The sequence below is a fragment of the Python bivittatus genome, unplaced genomic scaffold (genome assembly GCF_059951505.1).
Source record: "Python bivittatus isolate LINGU-HERP-01145 unplaced genomic scaffold, Pbiv_v1 ctg000080_np1212, whole genome shotgun sequence".
Lineage (NCBI taxonomy): Eukaryota > Metazoa > Chordata > Lepidosauria > Squamata > Pythonidae > Python > Python bivittatus.
Window position 1 is genome coordinate 46,840,162 of NW_028277035.1, and position 16,696 is coordinate 46,856,857.

A 16,696-nucleotide genomic window follows, 5' to 3' on the forward strand; every position below is an offset into this window, starting at 1 on the left:
AGCTGGGTGACTTTCTGCCAGTCACTTTCTCTCAGCCCTAGGAAAGACGCAAGGACAAACCACTTCTGAAAAGCCTTGCCCAGAAAACTGCAAGGACTCGTCCAGGCAATCGCCAGGAGTCAAAAACTGACACGCACACGCACACGCACACACAAGCACAAAATTCTATGGACAGGACCACTGGCAAGCGTAGTTCTGACTGTCAGGGCAACACAGCCTATGCCAGCATACTTTCCTGCTGACTCGAGGCCTGGAGGAAAGCACATATTAACAGGGCCATGGGAAGGAACTCTGAGTCTAAAGCTTTACTCTCCCTTGCCTTTTATTTGGAAATATGTGACATGCACACAGCCAAGTATATGCAAGCAAGCCAAACTCAGATGGAACCAATTACTTTTTAAATGCATGAATAAGGCTGAGTTCACCTCAGCACTGGGTGAACCCATCCACTGTGGCTTGCAAACAATGTTTATTTTCGCGTGTTGTGCAAAGTTAGTCATACCATACGTGAATCCCAGTGAAACTGGATTTAGGCCTTACAGTGCAATCCTACGCGAACAGAGAAGCAGAATAGAAATCCTGCAAATAAAAATAACCCCTTAGACATACCCTTCAAGGACTCTGGGAGTTGAAGTCCACACATCTTAAAGTTGCCAACTTTGAGAAACACTGTCCTAGAGCAGGGTTCCTCAACCGTGGCAACTTTAAGACGGGTGGACTTCAACTCCCAGAATTCCCCAGCCAGCAAGGCTGGCTGGGGAATTCTGGGAGTTGAAGTCCACCCGTCTTAAAGTTGCCACGGTTGAGGTACCCTGTCCTAGAGCATTTGCCATCAACCAGGTAAGCAGCTACAGAATGGCAACTCTCATCTTGGCGTGGTGGCCTCAGGCCAGGCAGCAGCCTGACCTAACAGGGAAGTCACGACTGCAACAGACCACGCAGGATGTTCCCACTCTGTCTTCCATCCCAAAAGAAACATCAAACTGGGAATGAATAAAACACACACACACTGGTCTCTTTTACTTCCCCACTCTGGCGAGGGGCTCTTCCGGAAGGCTGTGATTTCATTCAAGCAGCTTATTTTCGTCCACCCCAGCTTTAATGTTGTGCGCTGGATCCCTCCATCCTCATCTCCCCCCCAGTCTGCTGAGCTGCCTCTGACTTGCTCTACAGTATCTCTCACCCAGGAGCCTTTACACGAAAACTGCCGCGGCAAGATTGTGGTGCGGGGGGGGGGGGGAGGGAGCAGAGCCCGCCCCGCCGGGAATTTCTTCAGTTGCCCGTGGTTTGCAGACGCCCCCAAGCGTTCACATTGCACATCTGCAGGTAGATGGTTGTTAAGCGGTCAGAGCTGCTCTTGCCCCCCCCAAAGAACGCTTCTCGGCCTCCTCCTCCTCCTCCCCCCCTCCGTGACCAAAGTTGAGAGTTCAGACTACTGTATTGTCAACGTCCCAAGAACTAAGCGAATTGTCGATGCTCAATGCGGGGGGGGGGGATCAATCTGTAACCTCCCCAGCTGATTCCTACCCCCTGCTTCACAGCAGAATCTGCTTCAGCCCACTGCTTCACACCCCACTTAGACTTTAAAATAAAATGCTTGTGAAGCATTCAGAACACTTAGGAAGAGTCCAATCAAATTAGAGTTACTAATAAAACGCATCTTCCCTTCAAGTATGAAAAGTCGTCCCTCCTAGGCATGACAACCAGAAGGACTGAATTATGGTGGGCGGTCAAGAAGTGCTTCTCTGCACAGCTGGTTGCAGAATTTGCGATTTCAAGATGGGGTGACAATCGCCAGCAATTTTAAGAAGAGGATTAGACAAATCCTTGGAGCATAAGGCTATCCAGGGCTGGTAATGTCAAAATGCCTCTGGGGAACACAAGCACTGGGGTTCTCTTGGCCTCATGCTTGCGGGGCATCTGGTTGACAAGTATGGGCACACAAGGCAGGATAAGAGAGGCCTTCAGTCTGATCCAATGCGGTAGCTCTGTTTATAGTGTTCTTAGTATGCTGAAAAGAGGAAGAGAAAGGGTTCTGTGTCACAGGTACATGACTGGAGAAAAGTATGGGAGGTGATTTTCTGCTGTCACCATGTCTGTGTTAATGTAAGCTGCAACAGTTGAATTTTCACTTTGTTCACCTGCTAAAGGAACTGTAGTTCCAAAGAAGATGTTGGTCCTGCTGCTGCTGCTGCTGCTGAACAGAAAGCAGAATGTCTGTTTTTTTTAATATGAGCCAACTGCAATAGGTGGACCAAATCCTGAAAGAACAGAAAGATGGGGCTTAAATCATAGTCTGTCAGAGTTCACACACTGCAATAAGCCATGGTTCCTTGTGTCTTATTTTACTTAAGATATTTCTATGCCACTTTACATATCTTAGAGCAGTTTATAGTAGAATTGTTAAACTACAGTAAGAAAGGCAACAAATGAAAACTATAAAACATAATAAAACACAATTATTTCCCAGTAAAGTTCATACAGGAAAATCCTGGTTGAAGAGACCCCTCAGCAGGCCCCTAAAACACGTGATGGGAGGTAGCTCCCAAATTTCAGAACAGAGAGCAGATGCACCCCAGAGAAGATACTTCTGTAAATAGCCACAAGATGGTTGATTATGTGCCATCAGGTCACTTGTGACTCCTAGCAACCATATAGATAGATTTCTCCATGAAGATTTGTCCCTAACCTGTTCCTTCAACAGGGCACTCATTGCCACTGTAACAGTCCATCCCCCTTGCTGCCGGTCGTCCTCTTCTCTTTCCTTCCACCTTTCCCAGCATTAGAGGCTTTTCCAGAGAGCTGGGTCTTCACCTAATGTGTCCAAAGTAGGATAATTAAAGCCTGGTCAGTTGTACCTTGAGTGAGAACTCTGGGTTGATTTGTTTGAAGATCCATCAGTTTGGTTTTTTGGGTGTCCATGGTATTCTCAGGAGTCCTCTGCTAATATTTGGTGGAACCTCTGATAATCTTTGCAGATTAGCAAAGGTGGCCTTTGGGGATTCCTGGTCCCAAGTTTTAGGGTCTTATGTGTCTAAAGCAAACCCTCAAACTGGGCTCATTGGCTCCTTGCAGCCAATGCAATTGCTTCAACATGGGTTTGGCATGTGTACAGCCAGAGCAAACAGAAGGGGAGCTGTATATAAAGCATATGACAGGAATATAAATGTGAGGTTGCCAATGGATGAACAGCTGTGGGCATCGTGGCATGGGGCAAGGTTTGCATCATGATATCACAATATACATTTCCTCATTTTGATAAAACCTTTAGATTCTGTGGATTTCTCTGGCTTTTATAAACCATGATTTACAAACCATAGTGGCTAATTCAAATATCAAGCCCAAACCAAACAAATTACCTTATAGCTTAGCATGATATGTGAACTCAGAATGTTTCCGCTCCTTGTGAATAGTGCTTAAAGTCAGCACTCATATATGGGCATGGAGAGGAAGGGTTTTCAGAAAAGTAAACTCTTTCTTTATAAATTACATCCTCAAGATGCCTTACTTAATAAGGTCAGACACACAATTAGCAGGGAAGGTTCCAAAAGGAGCTAATGTTAATGTATAAACCAGGATTTTTCAGGCAGAGCTGGAACAGGCCAGAGCTTGTAGGAGAGCCAACTTGCATTCCTAGGCAGCAAGCAAGAAATTAAATCATCAGGAATCCAGGCTTGTTGGCATAGACTTGCCCTCCTTTGCATTCCTCTCTCCTTACTCCCCCTTGGCTCAGTAGCTCTAATCACTGTCTTCCGTCCACCTTGCCACCTTTTTTTAATTTGGGTCACCTCCAATGCTCTGTTTCCTTTCTTCCACCTATGAAATCAAAATGTGTTGAATAATCTTGATTAAAAAACAAACAAACGATGTTGGGTAGCTTAAAGAACACATTTTTCTAGTCAGTGGCAAGAGAAAAGTGGTAGAAGGTGACTGTAAATCTCTGTGGATCTAATTTGTCTTTTCCTTTGCTGGCCCACGGCAGTTGTATGTGGAACTCCAACTGTATACGTCACCAATAACCATCCTTTGTACATACTTAGGATCAGTACGTGCCATGAATGCTGCAAATGCATCATCCTATTTGGAATCTGCAAAGCTGGTGGAAGCCAAGCAGGAAAAGAAGCAATAAAATCTGGAGCTCAGAGCTTAGAGAAGTTAGAATGTTTCCACATATGAACCTAAAACAGCCAATAAGCCTCACCCATTCACTCACTGTTTGTAGCTGTTTGCATGGCTAGAAATCCATAGAAAGTGGATTCATGTGAAATTAAGTGATCTCCTTCATATGTGATCAGTGGAACATGGTAATTATTGGAGAGAGTTCCCCATATCTGGCATGCACAAGGTTGGGGAAGGCAGTTCTAGCCCAAAAGCTTGGATTTTGGATTCTCACCCAAGCTGTGAGTATAGCCTAATAGCTAGAGCAGGACAGTCTGGGAGTAAGGAATCCTTGATTCTGTTCTAGGTGACAAACAGGCTCTAATGCTTTTAGATAGTTCTGATATGGCATGAAATTGATTCCATTTAGTTCCATTTCTTTATCTGTTAGGTACATCTCCCCATCTCTTCAAGGCAACCTTGTCTATTATGAGGCAGCCAAACCAGATTTGCCACAGAGTAATAATCAGATGTGGGGTCTGGAAGGTATCTTTCTAGTGCAGTGTTTTACAACCTTGTGTTTATCACATCCACCCAGTGCTCTCAGGATCGTTATTTACTTTTTGCACATGCTAATGAATCAAACTTTGAGCTTGAATCAGTACTTACCTGCAAGAATGCTTCTTTGAGAGAGAATTTCTTTTTCAATGGGCTTGAGACAGGCAGATTTCTAATATGAACCTTCATAAGCCAATTCTGGTTAATGAGTATCAATGTAAATTTCTACTCCATGTCATTGCTCAGCTGTGCATAGTGTTATTCTTGCCTATCATAGTGTTCAAGATTCCAAAGGGCAGGAGCGTACTAGAAAATGAATGACTGCCTAGTGGGTTCCAGGTTCCTGCATTGTCCAAGGAATTACCTGGGGCATTTTGGAGTGAGCAGAGACTTGACTCTCATGGGCTTTAATTATAATATCCAAAGTAGAAAACCTTCAACCAATGGGCTTTTAAATTTAGAAGCAAGGCACTATTGGCTGAAGCTTCAGATACCTCTGGAAAATTTCAGCTTATCCTCCTTCTTTGTCCCCCCCTTTAATTCCAGAATCTGTAATATGATCCAAGAAGGTAGACAAGAGGAAGATTGTCCAATAAAGGTCTCATGGGGTCACCTATGAAGATGACTCAGAAGCTGCAGCTTCCCTAGAATGTAAGTGCCCACTAGTTGACCAGAGCTAATCTCTATTTTTTGGGAGCTGCACCGGTTGTTGTATGCTTCCAAGCCTAATTCAAGGTGTTGGTGGTTACCTATAAAGCTCTTTATGGCTTGGGCCCTTGTTATCTGCCCGCCCTGTGGTCTAGCTGGGAAAAAATGCTGTTGCAGAGGCTTGCTCCTCAGGAGGTCAGATTGACTACTTTAGGAAGAAAGGTAAAAACAGTTCTTTCCCACAGAGTTTTTGCATAGGAAGAATTTTAACTGAGAAGTGTGACCAATATATTTTAATTATATATTGTTGCTTTAATATTTTAATATTGTAAACCATGTAGACTCCAGTGATAGGTGGCATACAAATTGATTACGTGCCATCCAGTCATTTTCAACTCCTAGTGACCACATAGATTTTCTCCATGAGGCATACAAATTACTGTAATAAATAAATAAAACTATAATCTAGCACTATTGTCTATTGGTTTCAAGATTTAAGCCTGCACTTCTCCCATTTAACATATACAGTTTTGAACTGCTCAATAGCTTGTGGCTACATTATTTTAGACTTCATTCTCTATGCTTATTTCACCCATTTTTGACCTTTGGTCCCAATCTGAGACTTGGAAGCTAACAGCATAGCCTTGAATTGCTTCTTTAGGGTGTAGCTAAGTTATCCAGAAGAAAGTCCCATTGAACTTGGTCATATCTGAACACACTTCTATAGACCATGATGGAGGAAGTAAAATAATTTCCTAGGGCATTTCATCCCTCAAGGGTTCTCACATGTCAACACAGGGAGTCTTGGCTGACAGAAAAACATCAAACATAGTTTTGTGGGTAAAACTGTCATAAGGCAACATCCTGTGGGATAAATGTCAGATCAAGATTCTCATAGTTTGTCAGAGGATTCACATCAATTGTACATGAAACTTCAAAGTAGCTCCACCTGTGTTATCTCTGTTTTATTTCCATCTGTCTCCACAGGACCCTGAGGATGATGGTTTCCACAGCAAAACTTTCCAGGTGTTTGTATAAATGTGGTGTACTAATGTACGTAGACTGATATTTTTCAACTCACTGGGGAGAAGAGGAGGAGAGTAAAGCTATCTCTTTTTGTTGCTGCATCACCACAAAGATAATGACACATAAATATGGAGCGAGGAAGCACAATGTGGTCTATGTGACAAGATTTAATTGTACTACGTAAACATGGTTACCTGCCCATAAAGCTTCTGACAGGACCCATGTCAAAGGCTCTGGGATACAGTATTTAAGACAAGGCTTAAAACAGGTTGATGGAAAGAGAAGCTTATCTCTTCAACGGAAATATGGAAAACTGCAGGCTGACCTGAGACTTTGTTGGCTCAGCATCAGCCTGGCTATTCATCTAGCCCATATCCTATCTCCAGGACCTTGTACTCAGGAACATATCAGGGATAAAGGGAATAAATATCTACATTTTCTGAAGTAGGCAGAGATGGGGAGACTGACTGTGGAAAGGTTTTGCATGCTTATTACAGTCATGATGCAAGAACTTCTCTTGGTTCAGTACAGATAATTACCACCATGCAAATAAACCTCATGGCAATTAAGCTGGCAATCTAGGATCAATTAAGCTGGCAATCCTGGAGAAATGCAAGGAAGTATTTACCAAATTGTTTACTTCTGACTTTTCTTAAGGAGTGTTTTTGGAAAAAAAAGGGAGGGGAGAGAGATTCACACTTCAGCAGAAATGAATCCAGGAAGTCCAATGTGGTGCCTTTAGCCAAGTCTTTTTGCATTTTCAAGCCACTCTGTTTAATCACTTATTTTCTGTGCAAAAGAACAAATGGACAGAAAGCTGACACTGAAAACATTCAGAAACAAACGATGCATGTCAGACTCCCACGGAATTCTGTTGCGGTTCTCAAAAGTTGTCAATCCTCAACAAAAAGATTTCAAAGGGAATCTTCTCATAGATTGCTTGAGTAGAATATTATCAGCAAGTTTAAATCAATAGGGGGCAGTTTTATCACAGATGCTAAATTAGCATAGCAAAGCTAGAAATACTGCACATCTTATTTCTTTAAGTGCAATTCTAATTTATCGGAATGAAACAGAAGTAGTAATTATTCAGTGTTATTTAAAACCAAGTGTAGCTTCTTGTATCCCATTTAAAAAGAATTGGTGATTTTGGGTGCTGAATGGAAGGGCATATACTTGACAGTAAATCTGGCTATACCAAGTAAAAATGGTTGTCACAAATCCAGTTGTATAAACAAACCTACATAACAAGTTAGGGTTCTGAATTCAAAACTGCTTCTTTTTTTCTTCTTTCCTTCCTCTGGCTTTTTCAGCATTATTATTAACACAGTTTTTGTCTTCATACTGCCTTTAATAATATTCTTACCATGTTCACACATTGTGATAAGCCCTTGTTTGTTTTAATGATGATTTGTTCAAGCCTGAAGCAAAGTAAGTATATAGGTGAGCAAAGAAATTGTGAAGTATTTACTATTTCATGGTTTGTGAGTGTGAAGGCATTTATACTATTTATAGCATATTGTTTATACTATCCTGGCATTGTGCCTTTTTAGTTGCTCTTCCTTTGTGCTTAGTGGATTGGTTAGAAACTTCAGCAGGGCACAGTAACCAGACCCAAAAGCCAGGCTATTCTAAAGAAATCATGCTTCACTGTGCATACATCATGCTAAATTACAGCTGTAATCAAGACATGAACAAGAGGTCACAGTTTCAAGCTGTGCTGTTTGATCTGTTCACTGGTCTTGCTTGCACTCAGTAGCTGAGTGTGATTTAGGAATTCATTGTGCCACATAAATGAGCCCAACATACATGGCTCACAGTGTTGGTGAAATGGTGTGCTGTCCTGCAAAGGCATTCACTCTGTCTTAAGGAACATGTCTAAATGGTCTTATAGACCAAGCGCATTATGCTTTGTGGAAAATATTTCTCTCTTTAAGGATCTCAGAGAGAGAGTTCATTTCAACGGGGGATGGGGGGTGGTAAGTAAGGTGTGGTGAAGCTCTTGAAGAATCTTCAATTCTCTAAGTCTTGGTCACTACCACAGAGAGCCAGAGGCATTCTCTCCTGGGACACTTGTGTCATGAAACTCCTAAACTTGTCAAAAATAGGTGACACCATGTTTTGTCCTTTCAACACTCAGAGGGCTGAGCTCCATTCTACAGGGAAGCATTCTCAGGGCACTGTGGTAAATCTCTCTCTCTCTCTCCATCCCTTCAGCCAGCCTTGGTAGATCTATATATGCAGAGGAAAAGAGAGGAGACCTTCTCAGAAGATGGGGCTGCCCACAGCCTAAACAATTCTCCAAAGCCCAAACAACCAAACAGCAAAGTGCTGGGAAGTCTTAGCATCTCCCTCTTCTGGAGCCAATGACCTCACTAAGTCCTCTACATAAGGGTGATAAAGTTGACTGCTCTAGTTGCTACCTGTCCTCAATGGATGAAATATGCTGGTGCAGAAGGCACCAGAGTGATTTTTGAAGGTCACAGAAACACAGGATTGGACTGCTTCATCCATGGCTGTTTGCATGGGAAAGATCAACAGATTGATGGACAACCAAGAAATTCATTTTTCTTCAGACCACAGTTCTCTCAAGCATGCCGAGATTCACTGGCTGCTACAAGCCGCCACATAGCTTCCGTACCTCATATTCCTCTTTTCCCTTTCCAAAGGTTTAATGGAAAACCCAGTTAACAAATAGGTCCAATATGCTGTTGCCCAGCTAGACATGGAAAGTCTATTATCTTAGAAAAACAAATTCATCCAATTTTTTGACAGCCCCCCCCCTGCCCCCGCTGGGGTAATTATGGTACAGGACTAGGACTGGGGAGAGCCAAGTTCAAATCTATGTTCAGCCATGGAAACCCACTGGTCGACTCTCTTTGTGGCGGTCACTCTCTCTCAGCCCTCTTTCCCAGGGCTGCTGTTCTGGCAATAAAAAGAAGCCACCTTATATTGAGCTCCCAGAGAAAAGGTGGGATAGAAAACTAACAATTCAATAATGTCATTTTTTTCCTATCTTTAGGAATGAGGAAACATTAAAAGGCAGCAATTGGATGAAGGTCACTCCACAGGTCCTTCCCTAAATCCCATTTTATCTTAAAACTGATTGCTGAGATGGGAGTTCCACTCTCAAGGACTTGCAGCGTTCACTGTTCTGCAGAGGCTGACGCCAGTGGAAAGTCAAGTTATTCCCATTTATGTTTATTTATAGAGTGAAAGTCATCTCTCCCCTCACCCCTTCACTGTCCCCATCTCTTCCCTGCCAAGGTCACCAGAAAGTCTGAATTACAGCATATCAACATTATGAGAGCCTTCCCTGCACTGGAGCTCTCCAGATGGGCTGGGCTACAGCTCAGCTTATACCAAACCAGGATAGCCACTGGCCACATACAAGCTCACATGTCACTATAGAGCAAATGACAACTGGAGTAAAGTAGTGCAGAGGTCACTCTGTAGGTTGGCATCTCTTGGTTCTGCTGATAAGAGGTAGAAAGATGGAAAATGCAAAGCACCAGTTGCCCTGAAGTTGGACAGCACTTGCTATTTTTGGCCACAGGACTGGAAAATAGGAAGCTTCAAAGAATTTTGTTTTCAAATGCAGCCAGGCATCTGGGATACAGATGATCCATATAAGGGGGGAAGGGGGAGTGGGCAGGTGTGGCAGTATCTTAAGGAACATTTCTGTATCACTTGGTGTGAGGCTTCAGCATAACATTTGTCTATCTTCTGCATCTCAAAACCTCACATTCTTGCATTAATTGTTTTCTCTGTGTGCATCTTGCATGTGTTCCCATCTACACCTGCATTCGTACTTCTGGCATGAATCTTATTCAAAGAACTAAAAGGAATATACATGTTCCTCCTTTATTATGACAACACTGTAAGGAAGGTCAATACTAATACAGAGTTACATGCTCAGTAGCCAAGACTATTAGAACAAAGTAATACCATAAATAAAGAAACCCATTTATGCCACATAATCTATTAGCATTCAAGGTGCCACAGTATTCTCTGTTGTTCTCGCCACTTCCTAAGATTTGAATACAAATTTTTCTAAAGTTGACAATTCTAGAAAAGCAATGTTGAAGCCCTGTTTTCTCAGAGAAAGTTGTGCACTATTAGCATAATTCAAAACATGTCTATTTAATTTTGCTTGTTTTCTTATAAGGTCCAGCCACGTCTAATGTGCAATTGAGCTTACATACCTTGCTGAAGTATATCTTCCAAGTTTACTTATTGTGCTTGGTATCATACCAGTGGCCAATTCCTAAAATAGAATGAATTTAAATGTGCAAATCTAAAAACGCTGGCCACAGAATTAAGCACACTTAAACCTATTGTCTTCAAGGCTCTTAATTCCACTTAATTCTGTGTTGGATTGTGAGCAATGCTAGCTACTACGAAGGTATGCATAGCAGAATATTTTACAGGTCTCAGATTGCAATCACATGACATTTTAATTGAAAAGTACTCCTTACTGAAATAAATGGTATTTGCCTTTGGGTAAGTATTCACAGGATTTGGCTATAAATCTTACAGTTTAGATACAACATTTTACCATGTAATATAATAGATGTTTCTAGCCTACTATTCTGGAAGTTTCTGGAAAGCGTATACTACCAAATTCTGCAGAAGTAGCTTTCTCTCTGCTATAGTACAATAACTGCTACTTAACACAAAATGCATTTATTTGTCAGATGCCAGGGATTATATAGATGTGAAATCATTTCACTGCTCTGCTGATGCTGGCTGCTTTCTGTTAAACAGATTGGTAACTGGAGCATTTTCCAAGCAGTAGCTATTCTGATTTCATGAAGGGACTCATTTTTAAACTAGCATTGCCTTGTACACACAGTGACATTCAACTCTCGAAAAGTTCCCAATCAATAGCGTTTGGTTGCCTGGATTCAGACAAAATGAAGTACTTAATTACACACTGCACAGCTAGTTTTGGAATTTACCAGCTTAGTGTATGTTGATGGGTATTAACTTACCTAACTTTAAAAGGCTTAAACAAAGGAAGGAAGGATAAGGCTATAAATATTACTCAGTCATGACAACTGCATGCTGAAGGGTGGCTACATTCTGAACAGCATGGACTGATTAACAGAAGAGGAATATATATATATTCATATTCATATATATATATATATATATAGGCAAGGCAAATTTTATTTCCCACATGAAAGAAACCATGATGCAATCAAATAAGCCATCACATGGTTTTCTTAACATTTTGAATGAATTCAGCCATTGGTTCAGAAGACTAGTGCTTAAGAAAACATGCTTAGCATGTTATAAGAACCTAGCCAATGATGATTGTTTTGGTTAATGATGGCTCAACAGACTTTGGCTTAGTCTGATTTGTGAATTTAGTCACTACCTCAGTTCTGGGTTCTTAGCCTGATTTTTGAACCAAGTTCTGCAATGTGCAGACACGCAGAGCCAGTAATATTCCTGATATATTATATATACTTATACACCCAGAGGGATACAGAAGTATCTGCATATAAATTGAATAAATAAAATATTGCAGAGTTTTCATGTTTCATGACTGAAGGAAGAGAAGTACCTGGGGAAGAGGAGGAGGAGAATGGATTGTCTCATGTAAGATCTAGAAACACTCGCTGAAGAACCTCCTTTTGTAGACTTCTTCATGGTTGCTTTAAAGGGCTTTCCTCCAGCCCCTGCTTACACACTTCATGCTGCCCCTCATTGCTGAGTAAGGAGGCCAGGGAGCAGTGCCATCCTTAGAGTTTTAATGTTGATTTGTAACTTTCTCTAGTTTCATTTGCCCTTCCACCAAACCTCATCAGCTGGAAGGAAAAATAACCACCAATTGCACTCCTGAATGGTGGGCTGGGGGTGGGATTGGGGAGGTGGCAAGTTTTGAGGGAGGGCTGGAGAAGTAGCTCAGTGACCTGTCAAATCTTGCTCTTGTTTTGCAGGCGTGCTTTCAAAAGGAACCTGAGTACCAGTTCTACCATACCACTCTTCTGCAACAGCACAAAACCCATGTCCAAAAGGAACCCGTGCAAAGCGTATTAAACCAAACCTTGACTATCTGTGTGTTGCGTTTGTGGGTGGAGAGTTGGATTCCCCCTCCCCTTCCCAGATTCTACCAGGAATAAGTACCTGAAGGAAACCCCTTTGAAGCCCATGGAGGATGGGCATCAGCAATAGAAACATGCTTCAGGCTGCAGGACTGCCCAATGAGCAAGAACGCTTTTTAACGATGCCATCAAGAATGAGTGTTTGCTTGGGAGAAAGCAATTTACATTCCACGGAAGACCGGTGTCAGCAGTTCAATCCTGTTCCAGGCTACAGGATCACAATCTGGGCAGGCACACTTTGCTTGCCATGTGAGCCATGGTGCAATCCTATGCTTGTTGATTTGAGAGTAAACTGAGCTCAGTGGGGCTTCCTCGCTGATTTCCAGAGGAACCTTCTGCTTCTTACCCTCTGCTTCTATGGAAACCAGGTGCCTGATCTACCTGCAGCCCAGGTCAAAATGGCCACAGATGGCAGGGCTGAGAGACCAGAGGGGAGGAGCCTGCCTGCCTGCCTGCCTGCAGAAGCCGAGAGGGGTGAACCCGTGACTTTAACAATGAGACATCACAAGTCATTCATACAACGAGATTTGTATCAGGAGAAAATGGAAAAGGCAGCTTCTAAACTGGAACTGCTAAATTCAAAGGTATGCTACCACTTTGGCAGGCAGGGAACAAAATAAAAATGTCGTCATAAGGATATGCCCTTTAAAAGCATTTTTCTGACAACTCAGGGATGAGATAAATGTATATTAACACGACCATGAGGAAGTGCAAAGTGATGAATATGTCTGGGGGGGGGGGTATCTCCTGCCTCCTCTCTCTCTCTGTATTACCCAGCCCTAATTACAACAAAATCATCAGTTTAATTCATTGCAGGTTGCACAAATGCATTTAACATTTTGGGGGTCACGATAACACAAAATTTGAGAAGCCTTGGTATTAGGGAATCAAAGGTGATGGTGATGTTGACTCATTCTTTTGAATCGTAGCAGGGCCCCCCATGAGCAAGATTAGAGAGCTAGGCAATCTCTCTCTCTCTCTCTCTCACTCACTCACTCACACACATAACTGTACAAATCTTTTGCTTTCCAAGCCTCAGGTCTAATGCTTGCTATCGCCAGAACTGCACAATTACTTCAAGATTCCAGTAACAGTAGAAGGAATGGATAAAACTTTAGGGAAATGACCAAACCAATAATCCTAACCGAGCTAATTGCAAAGCAGTTTGTACAGCTCAACAGAGAAAGTGACATTAAAAATGCAGGGCATATCACTATGTAATCTCCTGACTAGGATTGTTTATTCATCTCCCCTTTCCTCCAAAAAACTCAAAGCAGCAAACTTATTCTTCTCACCACAAGAACCTTGTGAAGTAGACCTTACACCTGGCAGCTGAAGCATGACTTGAAAACCTGGATATTCTCGGTCTTATTTCAGCACTAACCACTGTACCATCCTGGCTCTCTAAAGTTAGTTAGGATGTATTCTAAGCTGAAGGTGGGGGCAGAAAGGCTACACAGAGGTGGAGAAAACTATATTTGGTTAAAACCAAAGAACATATTTTTAAGAGACAGCAATTTACTGTTCCACAAGGCTCTTTGTAATTTTGCTATGACAAATTAATACAGCTACCCCAGCAGAAGGTGATATTAGATGAACTGATATTAAAGAACTGAAACTGATTTGAAAGAAGGATACCAATTTCCCCCCTTTACCTCCAGTCTGACAAGTTTTTCAAGCTAGACCTTTTAAGAAGGATGTGACAGCACGCTGCAAACATCTCTTTTTCAATCCACGTTCAACTTTGAGAAGACGGTAGGGGTTATCTGTCCCCTGCTGGAAAGATTATGAAAAAGAGGATGATACATATACAGATATGTACATAGAGAAAAAAGATTCCTCAGAAATAGAGAGAAATCTCTCTCTTCTCCCATGATAAACATAGGAGCCCATATGTTCCATTGATTTCCCAGCAGTTGGAAGAGACTTGCCTTTTAAAGCACAATAAATTAGGCAATTGTATTCTGATAACTAAGGAAAGAAAAGTTACAGGCCCTGCGGGGGATCACCAGCCAGTAACCTGTTCTGCAGGATGCTGGCATGGGGTGGGGGTTGGGGGAGAAAGACCCTGCTCGTGGGAGGAAGAGAGAATGCCTTACAGTAAGCAGCCATGAACTTTCTCAGCACCCTATGCCAAAGACTGAGCCTCTGTTAGCTGAATGCAAGGTCAGAAGGGCCCCAGCATTTGTTCCACCCCCATTGCAGTCACAAAGGCGTCCCAAGAATGGACAATGGAAATCGCAAATTCTGGGGTCACAGAGCTTTGAGCAAAAGGAGGCCCTTCTGCGAGTCATATTGCTTGGGTGGGTGCATCATCTTCTTGGCCAGCTGCCAGCCATGGGGAGGACCACAGATGTAAGAAAGGAGGACTGCATTTACAGGGCATGCCATGTAAAATGGGTGGGCATCTAAGTTATTGTCCCAACTCAAGTTGCAGGTGGAGCTTAAGTATGATGCCAGGCGCTGGCAGAAAACATTATTTCACTCCCAACAACTCTCCTTCCCTCTTCAAAAATTCTGGGTTCTTGAGGCTTACGTGTTACCATGACTGGCCAAAGAACTGAAGAACGTGACAGTAAGAACCTGCAAGCACCCATAAGCCCATGCCCTCTTCCAAGGCCATCTTTCAGAATCAGTTTAATCTGAATAACTTGTCCTCATCAGTTATCAGCTCCTCCTTTTCCATACTAGAAAACCAAAGTAATGAATGCTAATACTACTTTTATAATGTGGTTACAGCAACGGGATCTCACAAGTTGAAGTACTCGTCCTCCCCACCTTCCCTCTATCTTCCTGAGAACTAGGGAGCATCAAGCCTGAGATGTTATCTCAATTACATTTCTGCTTTGGACTCAAATTGCTGCCGTTGTCTTGGTTGCAGCTCGCCCTCCGTTCTTCAAGGTAACTCTTACAGCCTATTACATGGTACTCCTGGTGGAAGAGGACCGGGGGTCATTGCAGCATTGCCTGTGCTTGGCAGGAGGAACTTCAAAGTAACCACCCATTGCAGCAACAGCTCAGACAGCCTTCCCTGCCAGGTATTCACCAGCCAGCTTGGTTCTTTCCATTCCTGGCCAGCACAGGCTCTGCTAACCTGGACTGATGAGAGTTGTGGATCCATATATCTGGAGGATACACGTTTGAGAGCAGCGCTGATCTGGAAAGTTCAGGGCTGTGGATATCGAGGAGCTCAATGATCTTCTTAGCCTAGATCAGCGTTTCTCAAACTTGGCAACTTTCAGATCGGTGGACTTCTACTCCTGGGAGCTGAAGTCCACCCATCTTAAAGTTGCCAAGTTTGAGAAATACTGGACTACTGTAGATGGTCCGCGGCGTGATTTCACCCACTTGGAAACGCGGGGAGCCATTCCTGCCGCCACAGGACTGTCGACGGCGCCATCGGCCGTTCTCACCGCAAATCAGACGTAGCAAAAGGCAGCCGGTGTGAGGAGAGTCGCGGGGAGATGGGGGTGCAGCTCCCACGGCCGGAGCTCCGTTCCTCGGGCGAGGGCCCCGCGCTCCGCTCCTGCCTTACGCCTCTGCTGGCTCCCTCCGGGCGCTGAACTGAGCCCCACCCAGGGACTCTTCAACGCTTGACGTCTGCGGGAGCTACTTCGGACCCGCCGCTTCAGCCAGTTCCTCCCCCTTCGCTTTTGCCGGCGCTCCGCGTTGGAGAGAGGCAGGCGGAGGCAAACGGGGGCAGGAGCAGAGAAGGTAGCCAGCTCCTCGCTCTGCGGTCCTACAGCCGGCCGGCCGGGCAGGCAGCACCGGGAGCTGGCGGGATCTTTCTCTACCGACCGGTTCGCGTCCGGATTCGGAAGTGGCGCTGAGCGGCCGGCGGGGCTGCGGGATCAGGTGGGTTCCACTTCCTTGTCTCTTCTGCCCGTTTTGGAAGCGGGACGTTGTTGCCAACCAGCGAACCGCGCCGAGCTCTGAGCCGGGGTCGCAGGGCTGGTCGGCTTCAAGCTGTTTCTCGCCCGGAGGAGAGACCGTCCTCTCTCTCGGGCCCCTGCTGGGCTGAAGCGACCGGTGTTTGCCGGGGATCTGGAGAGCGAGGAAGAGACGGGAAAAGTGCTTCCCTCTTGTTAGTTGCCCAGCGACAAAAGATCCCCTCTCCCCAACTGTGAATCGGCGTGGACCTGCCTGGGAACCTCTAGATATGTTTGTAACTACCAGAATTCCCGAGTAACTTCTGCCTCGGGTAGGCACCGCTTTGCCCAGCGAAATCTTTATTTGTGCTATTCCACACCTGC

At 43.8% G+C, this 16,696-nt stretch overlaps 1 protein-coding gene across 1 annotated transcript in view; it reads left to right on the forward strand.

Annotated features, from left to right (window-relative positions):
* Positions 1–16,033: 16,033 nt before the first annotated feature.
* Positions 16,034–16,696, forward strand: part of SEMA3B (semaphorin 3B) — a 51,410-nt gene continuing 50,747 nt past the window's right edge. The window contains exon 1 of the mRNA XM_007438841.4: positions 16,034–16,298. The gene's annotated coding sequence lies outside the window, so the exon portion shown is untranslated. The remainder of the gene's footprint in view (positions 16,299–16,696) is intronic.